Raw genomic sequence first — 8,752 nt, 5'->3', positions numbered from 1 at the left:
ACTCCCATATAAGTCTACTGCTGCTATTGCTAAGTGCCATCAAGTTGGTTCCAACCCACAGCAACCCTCTAGAGGGTTTCCAAGGAGCAGCTGGTGAGCTAGCACATTAATCCACAGCACCACATGAGGACTCCATATAAGTCTGGAAGAGTTTATTTGCACATATGTATTTGTATGTGTTGTATGTAATGTTTCCACAAACATACTTCCAAAACCCATGTGGGAGGGAGCATATTTGTGACTTTTGAATGGCTTCACAAGGAGGAAAGATAATCAAACTCAAAATCAACCCAGGGCCGATTCCTATGAGATTAGCCATGCCTCCCCACTACGCCCTACTTTACCCCATTCTGACACCCACCATCCATCCCAGAGTCCTCTGCTCCCAGCACCTTGCTGCTTCACATCTGGGTTTGACAATCCTTTAAATGGCCACACAGAACTCACAACATTGCTCAGGATTATTAAGGAAGCAGACAGATTATAATCAGGATCAAAGCCATCTCACGTTGTAGCAGTTTTCTAAGCAGTAACGCCTCTTCTCTGCCCTACTACAGACATGTCTTCTGCTTCTCAGCCATGTGACTCCTTGGTCTCTGCCCTGTATTGGTAGATGTTGTAATGCTCTTTTAGCCAATCTGTGAATGTCCAAACGGTACAAGCTGAAAGCCAATCACATGCCCATAGGCAGCTTTACTCAGCCCATGGTTCTAAAGACAAAGCTGCTCTGTCTCGCCATACCACCACCTCTGACATTACTGTTTACCTAGGTAGAGATCTCATGCTCTACTCATACACTTCTTTCTTGAGGGTCCTGGGATCTTCAGTTTCCACCTCTGAGATGGCTCCTTTTAAACCTAGCTGGATGGCAAAACTGACCAACACCAGCCTTAGAGTACTGCACGCCTTACTTGCATGGTCCCAACCAATTAATTACTTAGTGGGAATTAAGAAGACTTTAAATAGAAAAGTAAATTCAAGATACCATGATACTGGAGCAAATGGGGAGAAGGGGGCAAAGCCATGACATTTTTTTATTTTAGCTATAACCAAACATCTTGAGGGAATGAATCACAGGACTTGGATGTTAGGACCACAGTTTTAGGGACCAGCTAAGTCAATTAGCACTCCAGAGTTCACAAAAACAATGCTCTATATACATACCACTATGGTAACAACTAGGGCCTTAAAAGCTAGGAAGTTGCCATCTAAAATGCAACGATTGGTTTTTCCTTATCTGGAAGAAAGAGGAGTGAAGAATATCAAAAACTCAAGGAAACAAACTAATAGACCACACAAATCATAACCTGCACTACCCTGAGTAGAAGAAGCCTGGCTTCCACCACTCATGGGTCTCATAAGGATCGCAATAGACGGTACTGGACAGAACGGGAGAAAAGTGTAGAACAAACTTTAGCATCATTTCAGAGATCATACTTAGACATTGTTCACAGAGTCAATGGAACCAGAGCTCGTGAGCCTCCCCCAAACCAGCTGCTCCCCATCAACCCTCTATCACCTTCTGCCAGCTGCATCTTGTCCTCAGACCCCCCCCCCTCCTTTCCCTCGGGTACCCCAAGGTCCCACTGCTGCTCTAGTGCTTCACTACTACCATGATGACAGTGTCCCCCTCACATGTGTGTCAGAACTATAACCAGAACTCAGAGGCTACCATCAACCGCCAGGTGAATCTGGAGCTCTAAGATTCCTACGTCTGCCTGTCCACAGCTTACTACTGAGACTGTGATGATGTGGCTTTGAAGAATTTTGCCAAATATTTTCTGGACCAATCTCAAGAGGAGCAGGAACATGCTGAGAAACTGATGAAGCTGCAGAACCAATGAGGTGGCCGAATCTTCCTTCAGAATATGAAAAAACATGACCGAGATGACTGGGAGAGTGGAATGAATGCAATGGTGTGTGCACTGCACTTGGAAAAACAATGTGAGGCAGTGACTACTGGAAATGCACAAACTGGCCACTGACAAGAATAGCCCCCGTTTGTGTAACTTCATTGTGATACACTGCCTGAACGAGCAGATGAAATCCATCAAAGAATTGGAGGATTATGCAACTAACTTGCAAAAGATGGGGGCCCAGATTCTGAGATGGCAGAGTATCTGTTTGACAAACACACCTTGGAAGATAGCTTTAGCCTAGCCTGTCTTCCATATGGCCACAGGCATGATTTCCTGGGGCACCAAGGCAGACACTTGCATACTGGGTTTGCCTCTACCTTTTCTACAAAATGTACCAAGAACATCCATGTGAGTAACTTCATTTGTACCATTCCTTCAGGTAAAATAATTTGATATCTCCCCCCCACCCCCCCAAAAGTGATCAGAGTTGCTGGGTTGCTGGTATGGTACAGATTGACAGAACTTCTGAGTCAGTGGTCCTGAGACATTTCACATTTGGAAATGAACCCACCTCCAGAGGATTACCTTGCAGTGAAACAACAGATAAATCTATAAAGTACACTACTAATATGACAACTACTCCTCATAACAATTAACCACACAAGACCAAAGGGTCACTATTTTCACATTAGCAAAAATTAAGTTGGAAAGAGGGGAAGGAAAGAAGGACAAATGGAAATGTTGTCCATTGATGGGACTTCATTTAAAGTCATGGCACAAAATGCATATAAATTGTTGAATGGGGAGATTAATGTGCTCTGTAAGTTATGGCAAAATATTGAATGATGCAGAAAGCATTAAGAGAAGATGGAAGTAATACACAGAGTCACTGTACCAAAAGGAAATGATTAATGTTCAACCGTTTCAAGAGGTAGCATGTAATCAAGAGCCAATGATACTGAAGGAGGAAATCCAAGGTGCATTGAAGGAATTCACACAGAACAAGGTACCAGGAAGTAATGGAATAAAAGTTGAAATCTTTCCAGAAAGTGAGGCAGCACAGGAGGCACTCACTCATCTCTGCCAAGAAATTTGGAAAACAACTATCTAGCCAACTGATTGGAAGAGATCCATATTTGTGCCCATTCCAAAGAGAGGTGACTCAACGGATTGCAGAAATCATCAGACAATCCCTTTGATATCACATGCAAGTAGATTTTTGCTAAAGGTAATACAGAAGCGGCTACAATCATGAATTGACAAAGAACTCCCAAAGGTTCAAGACGGATTCAGAAGAGGCCGTGGAACAAGGGATATCAATGCTGATGTCTGATGGGTCTTGGCTAAAAGCAGAGAATATCAGAAAGATGTTTACCTGTGCTTTATTGCCTATGCAAAGGCTTTCGATTGTGTGGATCATGACAAGCTATGGACAACGTTGTAAAGTGTGAGTATCCCAGAAAACTTAAGTGTGCTCATGAGGAATCTGTACCTGGACCAAGAGGCAGTTGTTCAAACAGAACATGGGAACACTGAATGTTTTAAAATTAAGAAAGGTGTGCAACAAGATTATATTCTTTCACCAAACTTATTCAACCTGTATACTGAGCAAATAATACGAGAAGCTGAGTTCTATGAAGAAAAACGTGGCATCAGGATTGGAGGAAGACTCATTAACAACCTGTGATATGCAGATGATACAACCTTGCTTGCTGAAAGTGAAGAGGACTTAAAATATCTACTGATGATGATCAAAGAGTACAGCCTTCGGTATGGATTGCATCTCAATGTCAAGAAAACAAAAATCCTCACCACAGGACCAATAAACAACATCCTTATCAACAGAGAAAAGACTGAAGTTGTCAAGAGCTTCATTCTTCTTGGATCAACCATCAACACTCACAGAAGCAGCAGTCAGGATATCAAATGACATATTACGTTAGGCAAATCTGCTGCACAAGACCTTTTTAAAGTGTTGAAGAGCAAAGATGTCAGCTTGAGGACTAAGGTGCCCCTGACCCAAGCCATGGTATTTTCAATAACTTCATATGCATGCAAAAGCTGGACAGTGAATAAGGAAGACTGTAGAAAAATTGATGCTTTTGAGTTATGGTGTTGGAGGAGAATATTGAAAATGCCATGGGCTGCCAAAAGAACCAATAGATTCCTTTTGGTTGAAGTGCAGCCAGAGTGCTCCTTGGAGGCCAAGATGGCCAAACTCCATCTCTCATACTTTGGACATATTGTCAGGAGGGACCAGTCACTGGAGAAGGATATCATGTTTGGTAAGGCGGAGGGTCACAAGAAAAGAGGAAGGCCCTCAACGAGATGGATTGGCCAAGTGGCAGCATTGACGGACTCAAGCATGGCAACGGTAGTGAGGTTGGCCCAGGTTTGGGCAGTGTTTCGTTCTGCTGTGCATAATGTCAGTATGGGTTGGTACTGACTCGATGGTACCTAACAACAATAACAACATAAGCTATGAGTCGGAACCGACTCCACAGTACATAACAACTACAAAAACAATAAGCTTTCAAACAAACTACAATAAGATGTTCAAAACCAAATAATTGCTGGAAGTCATGCCACTTCAACAGTAAAACTGTAGATTTTTCTCAGAATTATTTGCAACTCCCCCTATCTTTGTTCAGCCTAGAGAAGGCACATTGTTTAAAAGGAACATCATCAAGGCCGTTTGTGTTCCTTTTGAAATTTGAGACAATTTAAAGACTCTAACACTCTACCTTTTACCTCCATGGTTAATGTCAGACATTTCAACACAGTATTAGAAAAATTAAAATATTGCATATAGCCAAGTCTGTATAAACCACAACAGAAAGAGAAACATCTAATTGAATGTATGAGAGGATGGTCTGTGGGATGGTTTATAACCTCAGCTCTAGATACAGACTCTCTGGGTTGAGTTCCCTTTCCACCATATGCTTACTAAACGTGACTTGGGGTAAATATTATAGCCTCTCTCTGCATTAATTTTTTTTATTTGGAAAAGAGCCTCCAACATACAGAATTGCAGTGGTGACATATAATCGAATGTTGTCTTAGAGTGAGAACAACATTTATATTTTATGACTTATTTTTTCCCATTTGTTTTTGTTGTTACCTGCCCTCAAGACACTTCCAACTCCAGTGACTCTAAGCACAGAACCCAACAACTACCAGGTCCTGCCTCATCCTCACAAGTGTTGTTACATTTGAACCACTGCTGCTGCAACTGTTTTAATTCATCTCTTTGGGGGTCTTCCTCTTTTTCACTGACCCTCCATTTTTCTAAGTATGCTGTCCTTCTTCACGTACTGGCACTCCTGAAAACATGTTCAAACTATTAGAGATAAAGTCTCACCACCATGCCTTATAAGTAGCTTTCTGGCTGTCCTTCTCCCACTACAAGCTTGTTCTTCCAGCAGTCCGTGGTACTTTTAATTTTTTATTATACAGCTGTTTCTCCTCATTTTGAGTTATGGCCCATCGGAAAAGAAGGTCCTGAAAGCTTTGTTCCGTTCACTTCATTACAGTGAACTCTTACCCAGTTGTATTTTGAGTGCCTTCCACTCTACAGAGTTCATTTTCTTGCATTCTTCTGACAACATTCTGTTGCTATTCATAGTATTTTCAGGTTCCGGGACTATAGCTTGCAAAGTTCCACTATTCCATAAGGTGTTCAGTGGCTAAACATTCAGAAGCAGTCTGCTTCTCCTTCTTCCTAATCTCTCCGAATCTGGAAGCACCACTGAAAGCTGTTCACTATGGTGACCCTGGTGGTATTTGAAATTCTGGTCACATAGTTTCTAGAATCACAGCAACACGGAAGCCCCAATATGACACATTGACAGAAGAGTGGTGGATTTTCTCAATTTGGTCTATGAGAATTCCCCAGCAAGACTCTTGCAGCATGAACTACTTTTATGACCACATTTTCAATAGCTGATAGTAAGACCATTACCGTCAGAATTAAGCCTATCATCTGCCTTCCTCCCTACCCAAGTTTAGGATGGTGGTGGTGTGCAGTGGCATTAGTTCTGATTCATAGAGACCCTATATAGGATTTCTGAGACTTTAAATCTTTATGAGAGCGGAAAGCCTCATCTTTCACCTATTCAACAGCTAGTAGTTTCGAACTACTGACCTTGAGCTTAGCAGCCTGACTCATAACCACTATACAACAAGAGCTCCTTAATTCCAGGGTATGTTGTTGTTGTTATGTGCCATGGAGTCGGTTCCAAACATAGCGACCCTGTACAGGGTTTCCATGGCTGTAAATCTTTAGGGGAGCAGAAAGCCTCATCTTTCTCCTGTGGAACAGCTAGTAGTTTCGAACTGCTGATCTTGCGGTTCACAGCCTGATTCATAACCACTACGTTACCAGAGCTCCTTAATTCCAGGATATACTACCTGATATATCCTGAAACTTATTGGCAGAGATTCAAAAGCTCGACAACACCTATATTGAATAATGTAAACAACAAAGTCAGAATTCTAGAAAACCTAATGCCTTAAAGAGATTATGGGAGAAATAGTACTTTAGGGAGATTCTCAGAGAATGCTGTCAGAGTTAGCCTTTCTAGGGAATTTGGTGGTTTTTCTTAACATGCAATATTCAACAAATTTTGGTTTTGTGGCAATGTCATCTGGAAGAAGGAAAAAACATCTTGGTGTAAGGACACTTTCATTGTGACCTCACCACTGACATTCCCATTCGGATTTTAGCACTGATATTTGGTGGCTAATGTACAACTGCAAGCCTACATTATTAATTCCCATCAGGACTAAGCTCAGCTTTCAGGAGCTAAGTGAAGAAGTCATGTAAGATTTTCAATTTCCTCATCTGAAAAGTGGGGAGTTCTGATACCAAAACTGTAGTACAACAGAGTGGTAGGGACAAATCATTCCTGGAATGGGGCTATTGTTCAATCCTCTCATTTGCTCAGAAACAGTTAAAAATATATTTCATTTTTCTTTTTTAACTTGTTTTATTGTGACTTGGGTGAACATTTAGTTTTCCCAAGAAAATTAGTTTTCCCATTAAAAAATAGCTATACATTTTGTTTTCTGATATTGTTTGCAATTCCAACAATTTATTAGTCCTCTTCTTACTTCCTCTTTGTTTTCTGTTTCTGTCATTATTTCCTATCCTTTCCTACCTTATGATCATAATCACTGGGGAATACTGTCCTTGTGATCTCTTATGGGATTCAAGTTATAAGGAGTGCATAGCACCCTGGCATTCTTCTTCACATTATAGGCCTGTATACTGTTTGATCGACTGGAATGGTGTTATACAGTGAACACTGCACTGTGAACTATGAGGTCAATAGTTCAAATCCACCATCAGCTCCTTGGAAACCCTATGCAGGGTCACTATGACTTGGAGCATACTCAATGGCACTTAACAACAATAACATTATCTGATTCAAAGTTGGACTAGGAGGCTAATTTCAATTTCAGGTTTGACGAAGATGTAAGAAACATAGTGTCAGGTGGTCTGCCAATTTCTATCAGACTATTAACCCTGGTCTTTTTCATTATTTTTAATTTTAATCCACATTTTCTCTTCCACTTTATACAGCACTCCCTATTGGGATGCTTTTCAGAGAAGTTGGCAGTGGGAGCTGGGCACCATCTCATTTTTCTGTTCTCAGAATCATGGCATGTCATGGTCTAATAGTCTTTTGAAATAGTTCTTTCCATGTGTCCTTGATTTCTTCATTCTACTTTGCTCTGAATGGGGAGAGATCAATAGTGCAGCTTAGAAAGTTGTTCCCAAACTTTTAAGATTCCAATCACTTCTTACAAAAGGCAGCTGTAGAACATTTATGTTCCATCAATTGACCTTGATGATCCCCAACACAACTACCATCCTGAGACTCCAGGCCCAAGGACTCATTCCCTCAAGGAGTTTGCTTATGGATAAGAACTTTTCATAACTGTGCCTTCCAGTTGTTCGACTATAGTCATGGATATTTTTGCAGCACATGTAAATACCAATGTAGAAATATCCTCTGGAAACCTATTATCTGTTTGTGGATGTAGTTCTATTTACCCTCCCATACGTCATCAGCTTGCATATCTATCTGTGTATGAGTTCACATTTTATTACTCTTATTACTATTACAGGATTGTACATAACAGTATTTATATTTGTTGTGTAATTTTGTTGTTGTTGTTCTGTACCTCCCAGTGTCTTCCTTTGGTTTCCTTCATTTTTGTGCTGACTTCCTCCTTATTGTACATATATTTTCTTTTCCTTCAACTAAATTAATCCAGGTCTGTCCCCTAGTAAGGGATTTCCCTCCAATCATTGGTAACATTCAAAGAATGTTTATTCCTATGTATAAACTTTTGTTTGACTATTTACAGTAATAGTTGTTGTTGTTAGGTGCCATCAAGTGATTGCGGACTCACAGCAATCCTATGCAGAGCAGAACGAAACACTGCCTGATCCTGGGCCAACCTCACAGTGGTCGCTATGTTTGAGCCCATTGATGCTGCCACTGTGCCAATCCATCTCACTGGGGGTCTTCTTCTTTTTCTTCCAACCTTCCACTTTACCAAACATGTTATCTTTCTCCAGTGACTGGCACCTTGTAACAATATGTCTTAAGTATGAAAGATGAACTCTGGCCATCCTGGCTTCCAAGGAGCACTCTGGATATACTTCGTCCAACACAGATCTGTTTGTTCTTTTGGCAGTCAATTGTAATTTCAATATTCTCCTCCAATATTCTCCAATTCTTCTACGGTCTTCCTTATCCACTATCCAACTTTCACATGCATATGAGGTTATTTGAAAATATCATGGCTTAGGTCAGGTGCAGCTTAGTCCTCTAACTGACATCTTTGCTCTTGAACACTTTAAAGAGGTCTTTTGCAGCAGA

At 41.0% G+C, this 8,752-nt stretch overlaps 1 pseudogene; it reads left to right on the top strand.

The window, feature by feature from the left end:
• The first annotated feature begins 1,610 nt into the window (after positions 1-1,610).
• Positions 1,611-2,312, top strand: LOC102821113 (annotated as a pseudogene).
• The last annotated feature ends 6,440 nt before the right edge of the window (positions 2,313-8,752 follow it).

The sequence above is a fragment of the Chrysochloris asiatica genome, unplaced genomic scaffold, assembly GCF_000296735.1.
Source record: "Chrysochloris asiatica unplaced genomic scaffold, ChrAsi1.0 scaffold00028, whole genome shotgun sequence".
Lineage (NCBI taxonomy): Eukaryota > Metazoa > Chordata > Mammalia > Afrosoricida > Chrysochloridae > Chrysochloris > Chrysochloris asiatica.
The sequence above is the reverse complement of the archived record's forward strand: the minus strand, read 5'-3'. Positions and strand labels throughout refer to the sequence as shown.